This window comes from Miniopterus schreibersii (assembly GCF_964146895.1).
Source record: "Miniopterus schreibersii genome assembly, chromosome: X".
Lineage (NCBI taxonomy): Eukaryota > Metazoa > Chordata > Mammalia > Chiroptera > Miniopteridae > Miniopterus > Miniopterus schreibersii.
Genome location: NC_138104.1, coordinates 58,854,605 through 58,870,134, shown reverse-complemented (window position 1 = coordinate 58,870,134; position 15,530 = coordinate 58,854,605). Strand labels below are relative to the sequence as shown.

Below are 15,530 nucleotides of genomic sequence, written 5' to 3'. Positions count from 1 at the left end.
TTCTGGGATCCTAGGGTCAGCAGTTGTTGGCATATGGCACACAAAATGAAAAGAAGTCACCAGAAGCAGGGAGAGTATTGAAGGACAGGGAGTCTCTCCCAGTCTCACCCAGCCTTTCAGCTTGCTAACAGCAAAGGCTATGCTCTGCAGTATCTTCAGGATAACGTTTGCGACAGCTAAAAAAACAAAAGAAAATCACCCAGTGTTATTCCCCAGAAAGTCCATGTCTGCAAAGAAAGAGGGACCTGGTTAGGGTTCCCACAGAGGACTCTGCCTCCCATCTACTTCTGTTTCCACATGCTATAAGACATCAGCCAAAGTATGTTCTATGATGGCACCCCAGCCCATGTCACTCATAGGGCAGTAAGTGAGATCCTTTGGAGGATACTTGAAGCATGGTCCAAAGTTAATGGAAACCATGCAGCTCTTGTAAAGTGAGATGGCCAGAAAGTAAACCCCCTCAAAAATATCTTTGTAAACCACACCTTGATTGACACCATTTTTATAAAATATTATCTCACTATGGAGAGTCTGCTTTAGGCTCTTCTCTGCTTTATCCACAAAGTCTTTTTCCTCAAAATACAAATAACTCTTGAACTTTATCAAAGCCTTATCTTTATAAGTATCAGGCAGTGACTTGGCTGTCTCCATGTCTTCGGGAAGATTGATATAGAATCCTAGGACATCTCCCTGTCCATAGCCAGAAGAATAGTGTTTGCCAATGGACTGGTGGAACTTGGTTCCCTTTTTGCTCCGCCAAGAATAGCTAAATTTATCATAACCTAAGGGAGCTTGAAGGTTACCCAATGGTGGAGACCAGCCCAGTCTAGCAGCAGTGTCTGGTGGCATCTCACCCACCATAATTTCAAAGTACCAAGCACCTTTCTGTACGCCATGAGAAGCCTGTACCATAGAGTAGCCCTTCTCTCCAACCACAGTCAGCCGGTCATCAGAGATCTTTAACTGGGGAGCTCAATCATGTAGGGCTAACAAAACCCGCTCATACAAGCAGGCTCTGTAGAGATCTCCAGGAATAGGTTTTCCTGCCCAGCAATCAAGGTCAAGCTTCTCAGGGTCAGGGGAGTGGAGATCAGGCTCAGCTAGCGTATACCAATAGCCATCTTTGTTAAACAGGTGTTCCAAGGGGTAGCCATGAGGAGGAAGGCGCTGAGCAGAAAACAAAGGGTCACTATGGGCCTTTTTGGTGGTCCCTGTGATCCCTCCATCCTGCTGTTTGCACTTAGCTCCTCTTCCTTTTCCACTGCTTCCTGCTGCAATTCCCCCATTTAAATTCCCACTGGTAGACACAGCGCTGCTTTGTTTTTGGTTGTCATAAGCAGGACCAATGTTACTAAGATCCTGATCCAAAAGTTCAAATTTGGAGTAATCTTCTTCTGGGTCCTTACTCCCAGGATCAGGATGTTCCTTTACCAAGAATACATCTCTTTCTTTACTCATTGTTTTAACAATGTTATTTGGCCAAGTCATTTTCCCAAGTCTCTATCTGGTCGTCATGCACTCCCAGTACTTATCAGTAAATGGTATGATATCCTTGTCTTTGGAGAACATGGTTTTTGGATGTTCGTCTTGTGTTCGGAACTGCCATGTTAGGTTGGCCAAAGCACTAAGGCACATTTCCTTCAAGTTTGCTTGCTTCCGGAGGAAATAGGTATTCCCACTATGATGGCACAGATTGCAGTGAAAACTGTAGTTGGTCATGAAGGGTAAACAGGATGAGATATCTATGCCAAAGGTGTCTGCTGTGAACCATTTTGTACATATCCCACACTGCAGCTCTACTTCTTCCAACTGTCAGCCATTCTCTTCATCCACAGAGCCGGCTTGAGTATCCATTGCCTCAGAAGTATCCCCAGCACCTTCTAGTGTATCTTTTCCATTAGAGGATTCTGTCTCCAAACCACCACTTACATCAACAGAGTTTGCATCCCTTAAAAGCTGCGGAAAGGGTCCATTGCTTTTTAAAGAGAGTGGAAGGGGGAGAGAGAGAAAAACATTGATGTGAGAGAGACACATTGATTGGTTGCCTCCTAGACACACTCCAACCAGGGCCGGGAGTCAAGCATGCAAGCAGGGTACATGCCCTTGTCTGGAATTGAACCCAAGACTCTTCAGGCCAACACTCTAACCACTGAGCAAAACCGGTTAGGGCCATTTTTAATTTTTTGAAGTAACTCCATTCTGCTTTCCACAGTGGCTGAACCAATCTGCATTCCTACCAACAGTGCACCAGGATTCCTTTTTCTCCATATCCTCACCAACACTTGTTGTTTGTTGATTTATTGATAACAGCCATTCTGACAGGTGTGAGGTGATCTCATTATGGTTTTAATTTGCATTTCCCTGACGATTACTCACACTGAGCATCTATTCATATATCTATTGGCCATCTGTATGTTCTCTTCGGAGAAGTGTCTAATCAGGTCCTTTGCTCATTTTTTAATTGGATTGTTTGTTGTTTTGCTATTAATATACTTTGGATAATAACCCCTTATCAGATGTATCATTCTTGTGTACAGTATAAGAAGGTGTTCTATTTTCATTTTTTCACACATCTGTCCAATTTTCCTAACACCATTTACTGAATAAACTATCTTTACTCCATTGTATGTTTTTGCCTTCTTTGTCAAATATTCATTGATCATATAGGCATGAGTTTATTTCTGGGCTCCCTATTCTGTTCCATTTTTCGTATATGTCTGTTTTATGCCAGTACCATGTTGTTTTGATTACTATGGCCTTGTAGTATAGTTTGATATCAGATAGCATGATTCCTCCAACTTTGTTCTTTTTCAATATTGCTGTGGCTATTCAAGGTCTTTTGTGGTTCCATATAAATTTTTGGATTATTTGTTCTAGTTCTGTGAAATACACCATTAGTATCTTGACAGGAGTTGAGTTGAATCTATGGATTGCTTTGGGTAGTATGGACATTTTAATGAGGTTAATATTTCCTATCCATGAACATGGTATATGCTTCCACTTATTTGTATCTTCTTCAATTTCTTTCTTCAGTGTCTTATAATTTTCCAAGTACAGGTCTTTTACATCCTTTGTTAAATTTATTCCTAGGTATTTTATTCTTTTTGAAGCAATTGTGAATGGTATTGTTTTCATTATTGGTGTATGAAAATGCATCTGATTACTGGATATTTATTTTGTGTCTTGCTACTTTACTGAACTCATTTATTAGTTTTAGTAGCTTTTTGGTGGAATCTTTAGGGTTCTCTATATACAGTACTTGCACTTGAAAGGAATGTATATTCTGCTGCTTTGGAATGAAATGTTCTGAAGATACCAATTAAATCCATCTGATGTAGTGTGTCATTTAAGGCTGCCATTTCCTTGTTGATTTTCTGTCTGGAAAATCTATCCATTGATGTCAATGGAATGTTAAAATCCCCTACTATATCCGTATTACTGTCAATCTCTCCCCTTATGTCCATCAAGATTTGCTTTACACATTTAGGTAGGTGCTCCTATATTGGGTGCATAAATGTTTACAAGTGTTATATCCTCTTGTTGGAATGATCCCTTTATCATTATGTCCTTCTTTATGTCTTACCATAGCCTTTGTTTTAAAGTCTTTTGTCAAATATAAGTATTAATACCCCAGCTTTTTAAAAATTTCCTTTTGCATGAAATATAGTTTTCCATTCCTTTACTTTTACTCTGTGTGTATGTTTTGTTCTCAGGTGGGTCTGTTGTAGAAAGCATATACCTGGGTCTTGTTTTCTTAACCATTCAGCTACCCTATGTCTTTTGATTGGAGCATTTTAGACATTTACATTTAAAGTCATTTTATTTATTTATTTATTTATTTATTTATTTATTTATTTATTTTTGGTAAGGGAAAGCAAAAGTTTATTGAAGAGAGGAGAGACAAAAGCTCCCGCTGCAGCAAGAGAGGTCCCAAACAGGTAGCCTTAGATAGATACAAATTTATTGCCATTTTATTCTTTTACCTACGTTCCTCTAGGTTTCTTCTTCTTCTTTCTTTCTTGCTTTCTTTCTTCTTTCTTTCTTTTTTCTCCTTCTTCTTCTTGCAGGCCCATTAACATTTCATTTTTTTTTTTAATCCTCACCTGAGTGTATTTTTCCATTGCTTTTCAGAGACAGTGGAAGGGAGAGAGAGAGAGAGAGAGAGAGACACTGATGTAAGAGAGACACATCGATTAGTTGCCTCCTGAATACATCCCAACCAGGGATGGGGACCAAGCCTGCAACCGAGGTATATGCCCTTGGCTGGAATCTAACCTGGGACCCTTCAATCTGCAGGCTGACACTCTAACCACTCAGCCAAATGGGCTAGGGCCCATTAACATTTCTTGTAATACTCGTTTGGTGGTAGCAAACTCCTTTAACTTTTTTCATCTGGGAAGCTCTTTATTTCTCCTTCAATTTATTTTTTAAATTTTTTTCAACTTTTTATTTTTAAATAATTATAAATTCACAAAAAATTTCAGAGATATTACAGAGAGGCCTCATCTCCCCTTCACCTACCTTCCCCCAGTGGTTACATCTTGGGTAAATACAGTACAGTATCAAAACCAGGAGAGTAACATTGGTACAATACATTTGTAAAGTTCCATGTCATTTTGTCACATGTAGATTGGTGTAGTGACTTGATTATCAAGGGTATTATAGTGATGGAAAACACAGCCAGTATAAAAAAATGTATAATTCTGTTTATATGACATTCTCAAATGACAAAATTATAGAAATGGAAAACACAATGGTTGTCAGGAATTGGGAATGATGGGGGAAGGAGAGTGGGTGTGGCTATAAAGTAGTAGCAGGAGAGAGTTCTGTGTAGTGATCAAACAGTCTGCTTAAATTTTAAATGATAGTCTTCCTGGGTAAAGTAGTCTTGGTTATGGGTCTTTTTTTTTTTTTTCTTTCCATCATTTTGAATATTTCATGCCAATGCCTTCTGGCCTGAGATATTTCTGTTGATAAATAAGCTAACAGGCTTATGGAAGCTCCCTTGCAGGTAACTGTCATCCTCTTGTGGCTTTTAAGACTATCTTTTTGTCTTTAACCTTTGCCATTTTAATTATGATGTGTCTTTGTTTGGCCTCTTTGGCTTCATCTTGTTTGGGATTCTCTGTACTTCCTGGACTTGTGTTTCTTTTTCCTTAACCAGGTTAGGGAAGTTTTCAGTCATTTTTTCAGATATATTCTCCATTCTTTGCTCTCTCTCTTCTCCTTCTGGTGTCCCTATGATAGAGATGTTGTTACACTTCATGTTGTCTCAAAAGTCCCTTAAACTATCCTCTTTTTAAAAAATTCTTTTCCCTTTTGCTGCTCTGATTGGGCATTTTTTCTACCTTGTCTTCCAAATTGCTGATTAGATCCGCTGCTTCATCCAACATACTGGTTATTCCTTCCATTGTATTCTTCATTTCAGATATTGTAGTCTTCATTTCTGACTGGTCCTTTTCTATGGTTTCTATGTCCTTTTTCATGTGGTTGGACATCCTTATAACCATTACTTTTAACTCTATATCTGATAAATTGCTCTCCTCTATTTCATTCAGCTCTTTTTCTGGATATTTCCCCTGTTTTTCATTTGGGGACTGCTTCTTTGTCCCACCATTTTGGCTGCCTATTGGTGTTTGTTTCTATGAGTTTCTTTCTTGGGTAGAAACTTCCCCTCCAAGCAGCATCAACCTATGGGAAAGCAATAGCCCCACCGTCTGCACTCCCTATTGACTCACCCGGTGGAGCTTACACTCTGCTAAGGAGTCAGCTGCCTTGGCTAGGGTATAGTCTATGGGCAGACTCAGGGAGTGTCAATGACTGAGTTGTGTCGCTTTGGGGAAGGGATCATTCCCTCCACTTTCCCATGAACGTGACTGGCACTGTTCTCTCACAGAAGATCCACTAGAACCACCCTTGGGGGTTCTGGCTGACCCACACTCGGCTCAGGCTCCAGCTCTAGAGGCCCCACCTGCCCAACGCCGAGTGGCACTGCCCTAAAGAGATTGGGGTAAAATCTGGGACAGACTGATTGGTGTGGATCTGGAGAAGGGGACACAACACCCCACCTTTCCCAAGCCCGACTGACACCACCCTCTCAAGGGAAATCCACTAACTCCATCCTCCTGACTCCTAGCAACCCCATCCTGCTGACCTGTGGCAGTCCCATCCAGCTGAGCTCTGTCTCCTGCCAGCAGAATATTGAACAAACTGAGCTCTGTGGCTCTAGAACAGCGGTCATTTGCCCTCAGATGCCCAACTGGAGGAGAGCCCTCTTTTCACATGGCCAAATCTTGGTCTGTTTGGACCTGATAAAGTCTACTAGCCTCACCTTCATGACTCCCTGAGACTCTGCCCCAACTCAAAGGTGTGCACGCACCCAGCAGGTGACAGCTAGACTTGATATGTGTGGGGACATTTGCTGAGTGGACTGGCAACAAGTTTGAACCTGTATCTTTACAGCTGCATAGTATTTCGTGATGTAAATGTCCCACAGCTTTTTGATCCACTCATCTACTGATGGGCACTTGGGCTGTTTCCAGATCTTACCTATTGTAAATAATGCTGCTATGAACATAGGGGTGCATAAGATCTTTCTAACTGGTGTTTTGGGGTTTTTAGGATACATTCCCAGAAATGGGATCAATGGGACAAAAGTCAGTTCCATTTTTAATTTTTTGAGGAACCTCCATACTGTTTTCCATAGTGGCTGCACCAGTCTGCATTCTCACCAGCAGTGTACTAGTGTTCCCCTTTCTCCACATCCTCGCCAGCATGTGTCATTTGTTGATTTGTTGATGGTAGCCATTTTGACAGATGTGAAGTGTGGTTTTAATTTGCATCTCTCTGATGATTAGCGACCTTGAGCATTTTTTCATATGTCTCTTGGTCATCTGTATGTCCTCTTTGAAGAAGTATCTATTCAGGTCTTTTGCCCATTCCTTAATTGGATTGTTTGTCTTCCTCTTGCTGAGTAGTATGAGTTCTTTGTACACTTTGGAAATTAGCCCCTTATCAGATACATCCTTGGCAAATATGTTTTCCCAGACCATGGGGCTCCTTTGTATTTTGAAGCTGTTTTCTTTTGCTGTGCAGAAGCTTTTTAGTTTGATGTAGTTTCCTATGTTTACTTTTCCTTGTTTCTCTTGCCCTAGGAGATGTGTCACTGAAAATTCCACTATGTGAGATGTCTGTGACTTTACTGCCTATGTTTCTTCCAGGATTTTTACAATTCTGCAACTTACGTTTAAGTCTTATCCATTTTGAGTTTATTTTTGTATATGGTGAAAGTTGGTGGTCTAGATCCATTTTTCTGCAAGTACTTGTACAATTTTCCCAGCATCATTTATTGAAAAGGCTATATTTATTTCATTGTATGCACTTGCCTCCTTTGTCAAATATTAACTGACCATAATTGTGTGCGTCTATTTCTGGGGTCTCTGTTCTGTTCCATTGTTCTATATGTCTGTTTTTGTACCAATAGCAGCCTGTTTTGATTACAATGGCTTTGTAGTAGTTTGATATCTGGTAAAGTGATCCCTCCCACTCTGTTCTTTTTTTCTCAAAATAGCTGCAGCTATTCAGGATCTTTTTTGGTTCCATATCGGTTTTTGAAATGTTTATTCTAGATCTGTGAAATGTGCTGTTGGCATTTTAGTAGGAATTGCATTGAATTATAAATTCCTTTGTGTAGTAAGGACATTTTAATGATATTAATTCTTCCAATCCATGAACATGGTATATTCTTCCACTTGTTTAAATCTTCCTCTATTTCTTTTTTCAGTGTCATGTAGTTTTCCAAGTACAGGTCTTTTATATCCTTGATTAAGTTTATTCCTAGGTATCTTATTTTTTTAGTTGCAATGGCAAATGGTATTGTTTTTTTAGTTTCTCTTTCTGAAAGTTCATTGTTGTATAAGAATGCCACCAATTTCCAGATGTTGGTTTTGTATCCAGCTATCTTGCCGAATTTATTTATTAAATCTAGTAGTACTTCGATGGAGACTTTAAGGTTTTCTATGTACAGTATCATGTCATCTGCAGATAATGACAATTTTACTTCCTCCTCTCCATTTGGATACCTTTTATGTTTTCTTCCTGTCTGATGGCTGTGGCAAGGACTTCCAGTACTTTGTTAATGAGTGGTAAGAGTGGACATCCCTGTCTTGTTCCGGTTTTTAAGGGAAATGGTTTTAGTTTTTGCCTATTGAGTATGATGTTGGCTGTAGGTCTGTCATATATGGCCTTTATTATGTTGAGGTATGATCCCTCTGTTCCCACTTTGCTGAGTTTTTATCAGAAACGGGTGCTGGATTTTGTCGAATGCTTTTTCTGCATCTATTGATATGATCGTATGATTTTTTCCTTCATTTTGTTTATGTGATATATCACATTTATTGATTTGCCGATATTATATCAGCCTTGCATTCCCAGAATAAATCTCACTTGGTCTTGGTTTATGATCTTTTTAATGTATTGCTGGATCTAGTTTGCTAGTATTTTGTTGAGGATTTTAACATCTCTGTTCATCAGAGATATTCACCTGTAATTTTCTTTCTTTGTAGTATAGTATCTTTATCTGGTTTTGGGATTAGGATGATGCTGGCCTCATAAAAAGAGTTTGGGAGTTTTCCCTCCTCTTGAATTTTCTGGCATAGTTTGAGTAGAATAGGTGTTAATTCTTCTTTGAATATTTGGTAAAACTCACCCATAATTCCATCTGGTCTTTTGTTTGCTGGGAGTTTTTTTGATTACTGTTTCAATTTCATTTGTTGTTACTAGCCTACTCAGGTTTCCTGCCTCTTCTTGATTCAACTTTGGAAGATTGTATGCTTCTAGGAATTTGTCTGTTTTACCCATGTTGTCCAGCTTGTTGGCATATAGTTGCTCATAGTATTTTCTTATGACCCTTTGTGTTTCTGTTGGGTTGGTTGTTATATCATCTCTTTCATTTCTGATTTTATTTTTTTGGGGGTCCTCTCTCTTTCTTTCTTGGTAAGTCTGGGTAATGGTGCATCAATCTTATTTATCTTTTCAAAGAACCAGCTCTTGGTTTCATTGATTTTTTTTGGTATTTTTTTTAGTCTCTATGTCATTAATTTCTGCTCTGATCTTTATTATTTCCTTCCTTCTACTTCCTTGGGGCTTTTCTTGCGGTTTTCATTCTAGTTCTTTTAGTTGTTTTGTTAGATGATTTAGTAGAGCTTTTCCTTATTTCTTGAAATATGCCTGTAATGCTATGAACTTTCCTCTCAGGACAGCTTTAATTGTGTCCCATAGATTTTGTGTTGCTGTCTTTTCATTTATTTTTTTTCCCAAGAAGTGTTTGATTTCTTCCTTGATCTCATTGGTAACCCATTCATTGTTTAATAACATACTATTTAGCCTCCATGTTTTTGAATATTTTTGAGTTTTTTTATAGTGGTTGATTTCTAGTTTCATGGCATTGTGATCTGAGAATATGCTTGATATGATTTAAATCTTCTTGAGTTTATAGAGACCTTCCTTGTGCCCTAACATGTGGTCATTTTTGAAAATGTTCCATGTGTACTTGAGAAGAATGTGTATTCTGCTGCTTTGGGGTGAAATGTTCTGTAAATGTCAATTAAATCCATTATATTTAGTGAGTCATTTAATGTTTGTGTTCCCCTGCATTTTAACAATTTTTTTTAAAGATTTTTTATTGGTTTTTAGAGTGAGAGGAAGGGAGAAGAAAGAAACATTGATGTGAGAGTGTAACATCCATCGGCTGCCTCCTGCACACCCCTTACCAGGGATCGAGCCCACAACCTGGGCATGTGCCCTGACCTGGAATCAAACCAGTAACCTTCTAGTGCATGAGACAACTCCCAACCAACTGAGCCACACTGGCCAGGTCACTATTTTAACCATTTTTAAGGATACAATTCAGTGGCACTAAGTACATTCACAGTGTTGGGCAACTATCACCACTCATTATTTCCAAAACTCTTTCAATCCTCCCAAAGAGTAACTCTGTGTCCATTAAACTCTAGCTCCCCATTCTCCACTCATCAGCCCCTGGTAACCAGTTCTTTACTTTCTGTCCCTATGACTTTTCCTATACTATGTCCCTCGTATAGTAGAACCTTACAATATTTGTCATTTTGTGTCTAGCTTATTTTAATTATCTTACTGTCTTTAAGGTTTATCCATGTAGAAGCATGAATAAGCTCTTTATTCTTTTTATGAATGAATAATATTTCATTGTATTGCATAATGTTACCATGTTAAATAATTTGATTAGAGGGTACAGGTAGTGAGAGAAGATAAGAACACAAATACCACATTTTATCCATTCACCAGTTGATGGACACCTGAGTTGTTTCCACTTTGGGCTTTTATGAATAATGCTGCTACAAATTTCCACATACACATTTTAATGAAAATATGTTTTCACCTCTCTTAGGTATATACCCAGGAGTATAATTTTGGGGTCCACTGGTAACTCTATGTTATACTTTTTGAGGAACTGCCAGACTGTTTTCCAGTGTAGCTACACCATTTTACAATTTCACCAGTAGTGTATGCGGGATCTAAAATCTTCACCAACCCTTGTCTTTTTTTTATTATAGCCATCTTTTGGTGTGAAGTTATGATATCAAATATCTTTTCATGTGGCCATTGGCTATTTGTATCATCTTTGAAGGAATGTCTATCCAGATTGTTTGCCTATTTTTCAAGTGGGTTGTCTTAACTATTGAATTCTTTATATGCAAGTATCATAAGATACATGATTTTCAGATATTTTCTCCCATTCTGTGGGTAGTCTTTTTACTTCCTTGTTGGTATCATTTGCAGCACAGAAATTTTTAATTTTGATGAAGTCCAATTCATCTATTTCTTCTGTTACTGTGTTCCTCCTCCTTATTATTATTGTTATTATTGTTATTATTATTTACTGTTTCTGTTATAACTTAAAGAAGAAAAACCAGGTTATGTTTTCAACTCCCCATGTGATTTGATGTTCAGTCACAACTCAAGTGGCTCTGCTTTTACTATTTACTTAGAGGTCTCCATAGCTTCTTTGACAATGGTAGCCTATGTTTGCCATCCTAGTTTCCCTGCAGAACTGGATAGTGTATAAAACCAGGAGACAAGGAGTTGATTTTTCCTCTCCTACGCCTTTCTATAATGACTGTTCCTTCCTGTCTTACAGTTGGCAGAAATGGAATGAGATTATAGCCATAGACAACATCTAACCAACCTATACATGGTCTCTTTAATAATTGATTGAATTTTCCTTACAAAGATTGACTATAGTAAGTATTCTGTAGCATTTAGCTATGATGTTAGCTGTAAGGCTCTAGCAACCTACACTTTTCAGAATAGCTCAGTTACAGAATACCTTAGGAAAATAATTTGTCTGAGCTGATTACTATATGAGATCAAATTTCTGCTTGAACAAAATTTTTACACATTTAAATCAAAAACATTAGATGACTTCTTGGGTTCCTCTCAGCCATGAAATTATATTAATTTTAGGCAGAGTTGAAATTATTTCATAGAAACTATATAACATCTCTAATTCATTTATCCTGAAATAAGCCCAGTGCCATGTGATACAGACCTAAAACTGTTATAAAATTAACTATCATCTATTGCATTCCTACTGTATTCCAGGCACTTTGCTAAGCATTCTAATCCTCACATCACCCTGCACATGAGATTGAGGTTATTCTCATTTTACATACAGACACAGACATCAGCCTCAGAGATGTTAAGTAATTTGAGTAGAGAGTACAGGTGGTAAGAAAAGATAAGAACAAAAATAAAATCTTCCTTGTCTTAGTTTGCTCCTCTGGGCAGGAGGTCATTTTGCCTTTTTGATGTATTCAGACCTAATCTTAACCTCAAAGTAAGTATTCGTGTTGACCTTTTCTTGCCTGAGTCAGGCAAGCTGGCCTTTCTGAGCTACTTAGCTGGAAGCCTTTTCTAGCCATAAGCATTCCAGTGGGGTTACAGGGTATCAGCTCATTTTCCTGTCTCTGGGTGGAAAAAACTGAAAGTGAATTTTTTCAGTGAAAGTTTAGAATCTTTAGTAAAACCATAAGACATAGACCCACCCCCAAACTGCTGTGTTGTGATGTCCATCTCTCTTTACCACTAGATCCTTTTAGGTCAGTTGGAAAGGACTTGGATATTATTGCCAGTGGCATACAGTATCATTAATACACCACTGAAACTCAAAATTTAGGTTCAATTGCCCCGTTCCTATAACAGAAAAACAATATTGATTATTAAAAAACAAACAAACAAAAAAACCAAACAGCTGTACTGTAAAATAGACAAAAACTGAATAGGAAATGTTTAGGTTGCATTGCTAAATTTTTTTTAAGTTTTGTTTGTTTTTCTCCTTTGAACACCTTGGGCTTCTATTCTGGAGACTAGAGATAAGAAGTAATTATAAATATCAGATGAGCATATTGATCTGTTCTAAGTGAATGATGTTTCTTTGTCCCATAAGCTGTAACATACATCAGTACAGAGATTGAATGTAGTACATGGGAGAAGCAGAAAACAGCCATTACATGGTCAAATGGGAGAAATACTAGGTGAATATAGGCATAATTGTCAGAGGTTAATTACGTTCTCCAGAAACTTTTTCAGAATTGTTGAGCACCAAATTTAGGTCCTCACTTTATGTACTTTATGTCATTTAATTCTCATAACAATCCTGTAAGATCAGTATTATTTTTATTTTACAGATGAGCAAACTGTGGCCCAGAATGATTGAGTAATTTGTGTAAAGTCACACAACTCTTTAGTGGCAGATGCAAGAATTGATCCAAGATCTTTTTTACTCCAGAGTTCTTTCAACTGCACTGCCTCCAAGTGACTTAGTATGGTCAAACAGTTGACATATCCTTGTAATACCCAGTGTTGGAATCAGCCTGGTACTAGTAATGCAACAGCATGTGAAGCATATTGGTTTGAGAGAAAGGGGAGGGTTTAAAGACCAGAAAATGGTATCTATGACAGGGGCTGTAAAGTGAAGACATGGGCATCTTCTGAAACAATGAGTTCACAATTATATACTTTACCCCAAGAATTCCAACAAGTAAAAATCACTAGTATTTAGAGTTGAGAATGTGAGTATGCAGAAATGTTGCCGCTACTGCTCTTGCTACTTAAAGCAGCTGTTATTGCATCTCACCAGGAGTTCCTACTTCCACCATTCTTACCTTTACTCAACAGTAACTATGAATGTCAAATCTTGTTTTATATGCAAGGAGCAAAAATTTTCCTGCCACTTACGACTTTTCCCCAGGAAACATGAAGAACTTTACAAACCCACGAAGGAGCATTGTATAGAAAGAGAACTTGGCCACACCAAGAGTGATCTGTTTAACATTCCACAGATTTCCCGTGAAATTAGGAAAGGTATCTTGATCGGCTTTCCATAAAGCTAGTAAATCTCCATCTCTTTCTTTAAGTTCTCCTAGATACTCTTTCACTATGGTTTATTGCTTAAATCATTACTACTGTCAGAAATCCCCTTATATATTTTTTAAAAAAACAACAATTTTTGAGGATGTTGTATGCTCTGCTGATTTTTTTCTTAAAAAAAAAATAGGAGGACTTGAGTTTCTGCCAAGATGGAGAAACTCCATTTCTTCTAGGTCTTCCCTCTTACAACTAAAACCCCCTGGACATAACACAATGAACAAGACTCTGAAAAGTGAAAAAAACAAGACAGACTACCTAGGAACTTGAACAATGTAACAGTGGGAGCCTCCCATATAGCCCAACAAGGCTCTATGGAAGCCTCCAATCCAACACAGACAACAACAGGCACAGACAACAAAAAAAAGGTCTAAGAAAGCCTGATCCCCACATCTAAAGGAAAGGGGGGAAGAGTTTCCTAATAACAGAAAATCTTTTTGATAATACCTGCCCTACTCTAGCCAATACCAATGGAAAAATATTGCACTACCACCCCTACTGCCTCATAGCTTCAGTGCAACCTAGTAGGAAATTAATCTTCCACCTCCCCACCCCTTCCCACAAAAAAACAGGCAGCATGCTCCTATTCCACTGCTGGGGTCGTGTTGGCAGAACTAAGCAGGCAGTCCCTCTAACCTCTCTATCTGGAAGAAGCAGATGGTGCTCCTATTCTCTTCCAAAGTGGCAAGCTAAGTTGCCACACTCACCCAAAATCAAAGATAGTTAACAACTTGGTGCAGACAGAGCTAGTTGCCACAGGACTTCATCTCCATGTCAGTGGGACCCAATGGGGAGGCGGAGCTTCTACTCCTCTTCACATCAAAAAGACTGAACAAAGGGATGCATGTCAGGGCTAGCAAGCACTCCACTTTTCCCCTATCCGTGGTGTCAAGAAGGGCCAGTGGGAAGCTGAACCTCCACACCCACCTGGCAGCAATAAGACTTAAAGAGGCAGTGTGAAGCAGAGCTAGTCAGTACTCCTGTACCCACTCCCCTGGCGTCAGTGCGGCCCAGTGAGGAGCTAAGCCTCCACCCCAAGTTGCAGTAGTGACACTTAAGAAGGTGGTAATGTGCTTCTCCCTCTCCCTTCTCTGGGTATCAGCAGGGTTCACCAGGGAGCTGAGCTTATACTTCCATTCAAATAAACATAACAGAAGCTATAAGCCCTGTGGATCAGTATCCCCACTTTCACGGGGATAGTGTCAGTAGAGCTAAGGGGGTAATTGAACTTCTACCCCACAACAAGTGCCCCTCTTTTGCCAGGGTCATGTCAATGGGATGCAGCAGGAACATGCACATGCACCTAGCCCTCACATTGTACTTCAACACGTGGACTGCCTGCTTTCAATAGAAGATGAAATAAGATTCAGAGCCTCATAATATAGTGTCCAAAAAACCCCCAGTCAATAATCACTCATGAATGAGAACAGACACTAACACTGAGACAAATCTGGTTTTATCTGACAAGGATTATAAAGCATCCATAATAAAAATGATCCAGTAAGTAATTACAAATTCTCTCAAAACAAAGACATACAAAATCTTAGCAAAGAAATAGAAGTTATAAAAGAGAAGCAAATAGAAATTGTAGAACTGAAAAATACAATAACTGAAATAAACTCAATGTGAGCTCAATAGTGAAGTGGAGATAACAGAAGATAGAATCAAGTGAACTTGAGGTCAGAGCAGTAGAATTTACTCAATCTCAACAACAGAGAGAAAATGGACTAGAAAAGAAATGAACAGAGCCTAAGGGAATCTGTGGGACAATAACAAAAGATCCAGCATTCATATCATCTGTATCCAAAAGGAGAGAGAGAAGAAAAGTACTGAAAGAGGACTCAAAAAAATAATGGCTGCCTCAAAAGGAAGGAAATTCTAACACATGCTACAGCATGAATGAACCTTGAAGACTTTATATTAAGTAGAATAAGCCAGACACAACAACACAAATACTGTATGATTCCACTTATATGAGGTACCTAGAGTAGTCAAATTCATACAGAAAGGAGAATGATGACTAATAGAGGTTGGGGGTAGAGAGGAATGGGAGTTGTTTCATGGAT

At 38.6% G+C, this 15,530-nt stretch overlaps 1 protein-coding gene and 1 pseudogene across 8 annotated transcripts in view; one reads left to right on the top strand and one right to left on the bottom strand.

Annotated features, from left to right (window-relative positions):
- EDA (ectodysplasin A) overlaps window positions 1-15,530 on the top strand; it is a 383,898-nt gene that overhangs the window by 314,122 nt on the left and 54,246 nt on the right. The gene's annotated exons all lie outside the window — the stretch shown is intronic.
- On the bottom strand, window positions 250-1,943 carry LOC308551842 (set1/Ash2 histone methyltransferase complex subunit ASH2 pseudogene; annotated as a pseudogene). The gene has a single exon. The product of its transcript is annotated as a set1/Ash2 histone methyltransferase complex subunit ASH2 pseudogene (transcript).